Here is an 11964-nt window from a genome sequence, read left to right on the forward strand (position 1 = left end):
TGGTTGAGCAGAGTTCTTCTGTATTAAATCATATCCTCTTTATTTCATTATAGGCATTATGTACCCAAATTACTTACCTTTAGTTTTCAGGTAATGCTTATAGCTTCATCATAATTACTAATCTGCATGTCTTGCAGACCTTTAATTATTCTGTCTTTAATTCTGTGGATGCACCAATGTGAAATTTTAGTATTAAACATTAAGTATATCCATATGTAATGTTTATATGCCACATCCAACCATTAAAACAAACGTAGACAGAAGCAGCACTGGCACTATTAGATTTGTGGATGTGATATTCAAACAGTAGCTGAGAGACAATGTTCATTTACATAAAAATAAGGCTCAGTGTGAGGCTCATGGTAAGGGAGAAATCTAAATCAAGGGGGAAATGAAACGTAACACAAAGAGTACTTGTCAGGTATGAATATCTCTGGAATACACAGGTAGAAATAGGGTTATGCAATTCTAGTCAATGATAAATTGCTCATGGTATTTAGTAAAAATGTTTAGTTCAAACATTCTAGAAACTATGGTTTTCCAGTCATGCATTTCAACATTGTTTCCAATTCTGTGAGTTGAGTCATGGTAACCTTGTTCCCATGGGTGGCTTCATTTTCATTTAGTTTCCTTAGGTTTCCAGACAGTCACTTTACACTATTAGGAACCTCTGGCTGCAGACAAAAAGTTAAGTACATTTATGTAGAAGGGTATTAATGAAATGGTACAAATTACTGAATGGGTAAAAAGAAATTCTGTCAATCTTCTTAACATTTAAGTAAAATAATTGAATTCTAAGAATTGAAAAGGGTTCTTTTGAAGACCAGTGGATGAAAATAAATCCCTTTTGTTTTGGTTTATGTTATATCTGACTTTCTGCACATAATCTGGCTTCAAGTTCACTGTGTTTTGGAGGAATTATATCAAAATGCATTACCTGAGATATTGCTGTGTTCTTATGTGGAATCATTCATACAATAGATACACATTGACTGCTTAATATGTACCAGCCACAGCTCTCAACCGTGAAAACAACCTTAAGTATTTCATGGAAACTTTTGTCATCATTTAGACAAAATGGCAAAAGGCAAAAATGGACCTTGAGAACTTGTTTGGAGGTTCTAGCAGGAGAGTGCAGCTACTCGTATACTCTTGACCGAAGAACGGTCCTCCTCTATCAGGGATGGTCATCCTCTTCGACAGAGCGCGCAGCTTCGGGAGGGACGCACATGGAGCGGTGAGGAAGGAAGGGGACACCCACCTAGCCAGCCAGATCAGCCGAATCAACCCTGATGATCAATGGGGTGACAGATGTCGCAGCCAGATCGCCCTCACATCCAAAAGGCAAAAATGGAAGAAGAAATGACACTGAGTATAAACATGATGACATTCTGGGCTTAATAAGATTATTTTAGTCTTAATATTGAAGAAAATGATCTGTTTATGAAATAAAATAGTGTAAAATATGATTACTATCAGTAACTTATTTCTGTAGAAGATGTTATTCAATCATTTGTTCCTTTTGAAAATTCAATGGTATCATTTTGTTCATTTTTTCAGATGAATTTATCTAGGCTAAAAAAAATTTACATCATCTAACTTATATTTCTACTTCCAGGTATTTCCCATTAGTATACCAGAAAAATTGTCACCCACAATCTCTTCATTGTATTCTTTACTTCTGCATTTCACAGGATATAAAATATAGGATTCTACATGGGTACAATAATAGTGCAAAATACAGCCTCCATCTTATCCTCTGTAAAAGTAGTATCTGTACACATGTATGTGAACGTACAGGGACCAAAGAAAATGATGATCACAGCAATGTAGGCACCACAGGTGTAGAGAGCCTTGCGTCTGTCTTCTGCTGACTGCTTTCTCAGAGACACCAGAATAACCATATAGGAGATTAGTAAAATGACAAAATTCCCCAGAGAAACACTACCACTGTTGACTGTCACAACATCACCAATGATATGTGTGTCTGTGCAGGCAAGTTTCAACATGGGGTGGACATCACAAAATTAGTGGTCAATTTTATTGGGTCCATCAAAGGGGAGTTTCACTACTAAGGACACTGGCATAATGCCATGTACAAATGCACCTACCCATATCCCCAGTAGCATTTTACGGCATCTCTCAGGGACCATAATGCTCATATAGTGCAGAGGTTTACGATAGCCATGTAGCGATCATAGGCCATAACACTAAGAATGAATATCTCAGCACAGCCAAAGAAATGTACTCCAGAGATTTGCAGTATGTACCCCTCATAGGAAATGATTTTGTTCTTCACTAACAGGCCCCAAATCAACTTTGGTGCTGTGAATGAAGAGTAACAAATGTCTACAGAACACAAGGAATTAAGAAAAAAATACATAAGGGACTTCAAAATGTTGCCCATGAGAATTGTCAGAATTATGAGGATGTTTCCAAGAAGAGTGACTGTGTAGAAGAATGAAAATAACACAAAACAAAATTCTTCAACCTTTGGGTTATGAGTAAGGCCTCCGAAAATAAATTCAATTAAATTGTTTATTTTCTCCATGGAATATGTCTAGTGGGCCAAAAAGAAACTTAAATTACCTGGAAGAAATACAATAGAGGGAAAATCAACATTTATTTTAACTTTAGAGCAAATAAGCAATTTAAGTAGGTGAAAATAGCAAAGAAGATACTCTCTTCTGATTGGTATGAATTGGAAATGCATGTAAAATTCACCTATTTTGGTCATTTTACCTCCAAGCGACAGTCTACCTGCTCACTTCAGATGATGAAGCAATAATAAGAGACAACAAATTCTCACATATCTAACCTTTTTTTAATGTTTGTAAATTTAAGGTTGACAGATTAGTTTCTGTCTGTAAAAGACATTCATCTAAATGGAGGAATAATTCTTTGATTTGGAATATGATATCCCCCACACAACTGATGAAGTTTGCCTTATTTCAGACAGACAATTAAAATATATGCCCAATTAATCCCTCCTGGACTCTGTAATGCCCAGTCATTGCCGTCACTCACCAGTCTTCAAGAAGGAGAAGTCCGGTGACGCCTGCAGGTTTTCCTTTACATGTTTGTATGAAAATTCATGGCTACATAATTGATCCCAAGCTCCTAAAGTCAAAAGATAATGAGAGGCAATAGAAAGAGGAGCATAATTATAAAGGAATGATTCTGAAGTAATGTCGTGATAACCTGAGTCAATCATTTACCTTTATGGAGCTTCTTTTATGCCATTTGTGAAGTGACAGCCTTTTAATTTCTCTACTATCTACCATGCTATCAGTAATTTTTTCCATGGTCTTTCATTACTATCTCAACCTAAAGTAACAAAAATTCTGCCAAGGCAGTGGAGGTAAGACAAGGAAAGGAAATAAAAGGAATTTGTAGATACCAGAAAGTTCTGCTTGATTTGAAAGTCGAGGAAATATAGTATCAAGTATCTTCTCCATTTTCAACCTCAGAGGTTGGAGAATGCTCCAAGAGTTACTAGGTCTTGCTATTTAGACATTTTTCATATAACTGTAAAAAAATCCAAAATTAAACAAACAAAATAATACAATGAAGGAAAGAAAGGACCCTGTCTTATAATGTTAACATTCCTTCATATCCTTCTAATTTTTAAGTCTCATGCTGGCATTTATTAATTTTCCAAGCTTGAGTAATCACATTATTTCAGGGAAGATTGTCATTTAGTGATAAATATCATGGGTTTAGGAAGAGAATTTTATTTAACTTTAATGGTTGAATAATTAGTGCTGTAATTTCAGATGGATTAACTGAGTCATTTTAAGTTTGGGTGGCAAATGCATGTGGAGGAATTTTATTTAATGAAGGTTTGTATATCTTTCCTAAAATTATCCATGAATGTCAATGATTCTCCTAGTTTTAATTTGTCACACTGAAACTACATTCCTTTAAGATTCATCTACTTTGGACCTTCCTGTTAAGATGGAGCAATTGAATTCTGTGCTCTTAGCTAGTCTTTTCCAACAATTACTGTGCCAGTCACATCCAGATTAGAAAATCTATGTCTTCCCGTATGTTGCTATATCAGACTTGGTAGAGTCAGAATTACCAGTCTATTTTCCTTCTTCAATACAACATGATAACAATAATATTAATGGTAATGATACACTTCATATTTAGATTCGTGAATATTCTCCTGCTTTTACATATTCCTCCCCTTTGATTTTTCTGATTAAAAAACTAAAAAAAGCTATTCTCCATTGACAGCGCCCTTTACTTTAAGAAAACCCATGTCATAGAAATCTTGGAAACTGATTTGCTGCTTGACTCTTTAGAACAAACCGGCATCTTCACACAAGCCTGGGATCTCTAGTGTCCACCACAAAGAATTGGAAAACTCTTCTATCTTCTAGAACATTATCAAATGAATCCTTTTTCCCTTTTCTGATCAGTTGAAAATTATAACCTCTCACTTGCCTTTGACATGGTTGGCATTTTCTTATCACAGTCATGTATAGATATGTTGCTATTTTTTGCTTCTTAATTTTATTTTTTAATATCTTCAGAGATTAGTGCCATGAAAATATTATATAGATGTTGAAAATATACCAGATGCATCAAATTTCCTATTCTACCAAACTTTTTATATAAATTATAGTAGAAAAAACTCACTAACATTTCCAAGGTATCAATCTTGCTTTGCTTTCCGGTCTTCCTAAGATTATTTGGCTGCAGATTTCCAAAGTGAAAGAAGAGTGATGATTGATGAATTTGTTGAAAATTAGTACCCGGCAATCTCTGACTTTTAATCTCAAAGGCTGGTAGACTTAGTCTAACTTGTTTCTGGTTCTCTCACCAACTCAAACCTCCCATTTCTTATTACCTTTGGCTTAAATATTCTTTTCTCTGCTTATAAAGTATATTTAAGAGGAATGATGTAATATGTTAATGACTTAGGAAAATCCTTTTTTTTGTGGTCCTCCACAATGAAAATAACGTTTACGTAGCATCTGGAGGAAATGTCAAATTAAATTTTTAGGATCCCCCACCTCATAAATGACATAGGAAATTACAAGCAAAACCATGCAAGAAATTTCAGAGAGAAAAGGTACCACAAAAATTTAAAAGATCCAAGGTTCACTTTCTCTTTTTATTCAATTAATTGGTCTGATCTTTACAAACACAGCCAGTTTATGTGATGTTCTGTAAACTGTATTAAATTATACGTAGGTTCCTTCCAGATCTTAAATTATGAAATGTGTTCTGTGTTTCTTAAACTTAGAACTATTAGGCATTATAGTATTTTATCATGGTAATTATAAAATGTGTAGTGTTTGGAGTTATACCCCATTTTTAGGAAACATATCTTCTTGAGATCACTTAGATATAGAGGCCTAAGCACTTCCATTATGAGATTTCCATAGAGATAAATATAATGCAGCAATGTAGTAAAACATGCTTCTGAAATTAAACAGGGCAATGTGATATTACTACTTTTATCTTATCAAAATCACTGTAATCAACTTTTAGTACCTTATTTGTGTTGAATTCTAATAATTAAAAGTTTCCCAGATTAGATATGATGAACAGCTCTTTTTCTAATTTCATTTTACTTGACCAATAAAATGATACATTTATAATGTTAGACATGGCACTCTGAAGCAAGTATATCATGTAGGATGAATAAATCCATACACCCAACACACGCATCATCTCACATAGTCATCATTTTTTGGTGAGAACATGTAAGTTCACTTTCTTAACATGTTTTAAAATACATTTTTATTAAATATAGTTTCTAAGTTGTACAACAGATTTTCTCAGCTCACTGCTCTTTTTCAGCTGGAATTCTAGATCCCTTGACCATCACCTCCTGAACACCTTCTCCTCAACTGGCCCATCCCATGGTAATCACCATTCCACTATCTCCTATCAGGAGAGGAACATCTTTTCCCTTTCAAACATTAAAATGAATTTCTGTGACTGCATGTTTATCTTCATTTAAAAAAATCTTCATAAGTCTCCAGATCATCTCTTTATAAATGTGGAGTATGCACAATTCTTTACCCTTTGTAAAGCCTTGGATTAGGTGGGAACATAGAGAAAGAAATGGACAGTTGTGAGGTCCTGATGTGAGGTTAATCCTCACATTACAAGGAATAAGAAATAGCACTAAGACATCTGCTTCACATTTCAAAATAAGCAAAGCTCTTTGCTCACCACACATGAAAATTCCCACCATAATAAGGAATAAGGTGTAGTTTGACCACACCCACACTCACAAACACAAAAGTTCAATGCACGTGGTGAGAGATCTGTAAGTTAATTTGATTGAGGTAGCTATTTCACAATATATGTACATATCAAATCATCAAATTGTATGTTTTGAATGTATACAATTTTTATTTGTCAATTATACCCAGAAAAACAGAAAAAAATAATAGCTCAAATAAACTAGAAATTAGAAAATGAGCTATGTCTTTAACATATTGATTCTGTTGCATTCATACAAAAATCCCCATTCTTTGTGAATTGAATGGGACTTCAGAGTCTTAATGATCCTCTGTATCATCCACTTCTACAGCACATATCTGAGGAACTAAGGCTGGAGAGTAGATCAAAGTTCTCCAAATTTTAAAATATGACAGAGTCAGAATTGATATTTTCTGCTGCTCTATTATTTACACCACAGTCCCCACTAAACTACTGAATGCTACACACTCAAAGTATTATTACCTATTTGCAACAGGAACACAGGAGATGGTAACGAGTACATTTGTAGAAAACTGCCAAAAGGTGACAAAGATTTTAGTCACAGTTTTTCCTTCCACAACACCTTGAGATTTGTCCTTCTTGAAAAATTGAGGAACTCAGAGCTATGATAAGAGGTTACAAAATGAATTATACTGAAAAGAAAGTAAGAGCCTAACAGATAATGTTAATTTCTAGTTTGAAGAAGGCATAGTGAAGGTTAACTTCTGGGGGGGTTATCCAATTCAGGAAGGTCAATGTGAACAGAGAAATTAGCTTTATGGACAGGTGTCTCATTTGGCTACATATTTTATTTTGGGGGGGGCATGGAGTGGGAACTGTGATTTGATCTCAGGAATTTGTGTTTGCTGGTCAAGGACTCTACCACTTGAGCCATATTTTCAGATTATATCTCATGCTTTTTGCCCAGGCCAACGTTGAACCATCATCTTCGTATCTTCACCTTCTCATTTTTTTTCTTGTTTGGGTGGTACTGGGGTTTGAACCCAAAGTCTTTGAACTCAATACCAGTTAAGAACTCTACCATTTAAGCCCCTGTCCATTTCTGCTTTAAAGTTACATTATTATTATTATCATCATCATCATTATTTTTGGCAGAACAGAGTTTTGAACTCAGGACCTCATGCTTGCTAGGGAAGGCACTCTTACCTCTTGAACCTTTTTACCAGCTCTCTCCTCCTTCTAAGTATCTGAAAATATAGGCATTAGCCAACTGGTCCAGCTTGGTTGTTTATTTTTAGCATGCTTGTTGTTAATACATATTTAGTTTAATAGTCCATTATAAACTTTTTATTTTTTGCAATTTATTTTAATTTATTTTTTCTCAAGAGAAGACTGGTCTTTAGTTTCATCTTTTATTGATCCTTATTCAACAATTTATGAAGAAATAAGTATAAAAAGGCTGTCTATAGACATACATAATAGTATTACCTCTATAAGATCAATGGTTGGAGTAGTTAGAGAAAATTTGACAGCTACATCTTTAAGTATGTAGCATTTTTCCATGTGAACATACCTTCTCCATACTCTGTTCCAAATATCCCCACTCACTCTCTTTTGACCTTTTTCACTCCTCCTTTCAAGATACCTTACATTGAATTTATTGGAAGAAAGTTTAACCATGTGATCTTGAATCATCAAACTGTACAAAAATACATTCTAAAATGCATGGTTTACAAAAATATTATTTTTTATGTGTCTTTAGGTAAGATTTGGTTCAGATAATACAAGCTGGACTAAATTCTAGCCATCAGTGTTGACCCAGGTATGTTCCATATAGTGCTTATTTTTCTACTGTGCAAAAGTAGACATATTAGACTCATCAGTTCACATTCATAGCTGGTCATCAAAGAAGAATTGAGCATAAATAAGAAAACTGAACAAGTGTTGCATAACCATACATAAATTACAAAGAACTTTAATTCTGGAGATCCATACATGAGATAAATGTTTTAATTTCTTGAGTATCTGCAAATGAATAAAAAGCAGGACATATGGAGGACTATAAGAGCTTGAAATCAAGGAATATACACTTGAATTGATTGACATGCACTTAAAATAGTTTATATTACTACAGTGAGAGTGGTATGATCACTGTATGTAAGGTAAAGGAAGAAATATTTTCAGTTTTTCATTACTAAATAAACTAATTATTGTCAACTTGAATATAGGAAGAATTACTATCTTTCAACAATGAAGTTTTTAGTCAAAGTCATTTCTGTCATCTTATAGCCATTCTAGAACAATGCAAGGCTGAGTCAGTGCTGTGATCATACATCCATGGAATGAAATGCTGTTGTTCATCAGACTTACTCTCACTAGTGCTATGGAATGTTCCCATGTCTCTTGGTCATGTCCTTCCAAGAAATCAAGAGGAGACCCTCAAGCTCCTAAAATGACTCAGAGTAACTTTTGTGAAGAGGTGTAAGTTTATCAATTCACCTGTGAAAGCTCAAATATCCTTTCATATCTTGCAATACATTGTCTTTGAGAATTATGAATCAAGCAGCTGCTACTTGGACAAGGACATCAAGCATTCTTTGCCACATATATTATCCAATAATTAATCTTGAAATTCTAAGTCATAAAAGGAATTTTGTGGAGAAAAATTACTAAACATATATTTATGTATCTCTGAAATTTCTAAATTCATTTCAATTTTGGAACACATGGGATTGTTTGAATTCCATTCACTCAAAGTCCTTTTAGTCAAAGGACATCAAGAGTCACCTATTTCTAACTTTTCAAGCCTAAGTGTTCAGATGGTCCATTGTTTTTGTTAAAAAAATCCAGGGCAAACTTTCAAAAACTATTTCTTTAAACCATCACCCTGTTTAATGAAACAGAGTCTCAAAATATTTTCTGTTATATTTCTAGAAAGCTCTCTTAGAGACTTTAATGATGAGTTTATATTGAAAAGAATTGGTCAAGTGCTCATTTTAAAATTGAACTAATCCAGGCACATAAAGAAGCATTTATGAATGTCTAAGCCTACACAGTAACCATTTATCACAGTGTTCAGGAAATACTTATACTTTATTATAACTTCTCATCCACAGTGCCTGCAGCTTTTTAATCTTTCTTTCTATAATCCCTTGGATACACCAATATCAAATATCCATTTAAAGTATTATAGTCCTTTCCATGAATAAACTTTCATGCTACCTCAAACATTAAGCATGAACATTGAGAGGTGCAGCAGCTGAAGGAACTATTAGATTTATGGATATTAAGAATGAAGTAAGGATCGAAAGACAAAAGGTGATATATTCAATTATGTAAAATAAGTCTCAGTTTGAGATTCATGGTGAACGAGAACTGCAACACCATGGCAAATTTAACACAAGAAAAGAATATTGTTCATGTGAGTTCATTGGAAGTTTACACATGGAAATGGGGTTATGTAAGTCCAGTCGATGATAAATTACTCACACTATTTAGTAAAGATGTTTGGTTCAAACATTGTAGGAATTGTGATTTTTTTCCAACCTGACATTTTGACAATTGAGTCATGGTAACCTAGCCTTCATAGGTGAATTTGTTTTCATTCATTTTTTTGTAAGTTTTCCTAATAGCTTAAATTATATTAAAAGGGACTGTGACTACAGACCAAAAGTCTGTAGACTCAAGTAGAAAAGGATATAAATAATATGTCAAAATTGATGGTGGGTCCTAGAGTAAACATGAATGTGCTTACTACGTAGGTAACAATTTTAATCCTAAGAACAGAAGAAAATTTCCTCACTACTAGTAGATGAGAATAATTTTCTTTTTCTTAAGTTTGTGCTTTATCTCTCTGATAACCTACATATGGGTCAGACACTCCAATATTGCTAGACTGAGGGTTCACATTTTTTCAAAGACATATCAAAATGCATAAGTTCAGATGTGACCTTTTCCATGTACTTTATCATTCACACATTATATAAACATTTATTTCTTTATGTATATGAATCACATTTCTACACCCTGAAAATTTACATAAGGATTACATAAGAATTTTTTATCATTTTAAGCTAATGACAAAGGGAAAAAATTAGAAGAAAATGATGCTGCTGACCATTATCACAATGAGATTCTGAGCTTAGTAATATTCTTGCAGGCTTAATTGTATAAATTATATAATCTTGAGATTCTGTAGCATAATAACAATGATAAATAATGCCTTACTTCTATAGGATTTGTTGCTCACACAAATGTTTCTCTGGAAAGTCCAGTGATGTTATTATTTTATTCATTATACTGTGTTTGACAAGGCTGAGAAAATTTAAAATCAATTAATTTAAATTATTACTTCTAGCTATTTCATATTAGAGTCCCAGAAAACCTTCCTGATCCAGTTTCTTCATTTCATTCTTTACTTCTGCATTTCTTAGGATATAAATCATAAGATTTAACATGGGTGTAATAATAGTGTAAAATACAGCCACCATCTTATCCTCTGTAAAGGTAATATCAGGGCACATGTATGTGAAAGTACAGGGACCAAAAAATATGATGATCACAGCAATGTGGGCCCCACAGGTGGAGAGAGCTTTGCACCTACCTTCTGCTGACTGCTTTCTCAGAGACACCAGTATAACAGTGTAGGAGACCAGTAAGATGACAAAATTGCCCAGTGTGATAGTACCACTGTTGGCCATCACAACACCACCAATGATATGTTTGTCTGTGCAGGCAAGTTTCAGCACAGGGTGGACATCACAAAAGTGGTGGTCAATCTTATTGGGTCCACAAAAGGGGAGTTGTACTTCCAGAGACACTGGGATAACAGTATGTAAGAACCCACCTACCCATGTACCCATCAACATTTTATTACAGCTCTACCTGTCCATGATGGTCATATAGTGTAGCAGTTTACAGATGGCTACATGGCAATCACAGGCCATTGCAATGAGGATGAAGATCTCAGTGCATCCAAAGAAATGAACCCCAAAGAGTTGCAATATGCATCCTGCATAAGAGATGGTTTTATTCTTTGCTAGTAAGTCAAAAATCAGCTTGGGTGCAGTGGATGAAGAGAAACAAATGTCTATGAAAGAAAACGAATTTAGAAGGAAATACATAGGGGACTTCAAAAGATTGCCATGCAAATTGTCCACATGATGAGGAGGTTTCCCAGAAGAATGACTGTGTAGAAGAAAGAAAACACCACAAAACAAACTTCTTCCACCACTGGGTTTTGAGTAAGATCCCAGAAAATGAATTCAGTTACATTGTTTATTTTTTCCATGGAATGGGTGTTTCAGGCCTAAAAGGCAATTAAATAATCTGAAAAAAAATCAGATAGACTGTTGGCATTTATTTTTATCTCAGAATACATGATAATTTTAGTAGTTTAAAATTAAAACAATGATTATCTACTGCTGATTGGCATACATGCTGAAAGTAATTTAAATCCATCTATTCTGACCACCTTACCCAAAAATGATTGGTCGCTTGTTCACTTTGAATGATGATAAACAGTCTAGAGACAAAAAAATATATTGTAAGTCATACATCTGACCAAAGTTTCATATTCCTAACCTTTTTTAAGTTTTACATATCTCCTTTGGATAAAAATTTAGTTTCCTTATTGTAAAATTCACTCACTTGAATTTTAGAGCAACTCTTTGATTTGAAATTTGTTACCACATTTATATCTGATAAAGTGTGCATATTATGTTCAGAGAATTAACACATAGGCCCATATTATCTCTTCTGAATATAGCCCTTCAA

At 34.0% G+C, this 11964-nt stretch overlaps 2 pseudogenes; both read right to left on the reverse strand.

Moving 5' to 3' along the window:
- Nucleotides 1-1628: 1628 nt before the first annotated feature.
- Nucleotides 1629-2566, reverse strand: LOC141413834 (olfactory receptor 4S2-like; annotated as a pseudogene).
- A 7980-nt stretch (nt 2567-10546) lies between these two features.
- Nucleotides 10547-11482, reverse strand: LOC109676658 (olfactory receptor 4S2-like; annotated as a pseudogene).
- Nucleotides 11483-11964: the final 482 nt, after the last annotated feature.

The sequence above is a fragment of the Castor canadensis genome, chromosome 1 (genome assembly GCF_047511655.1).
Source record: "Castor canadensis chromosome 1, mCasCan1.hap1v2, whole genome shotgun sequence".
In the NCBI taxonomy this organism is placed as follows: domain Eukaryota; kingdom Metazoa; phylum Chordata; class Mammalia; order Rodentia; family Castoridae; genus Castor; species Castor canadensis.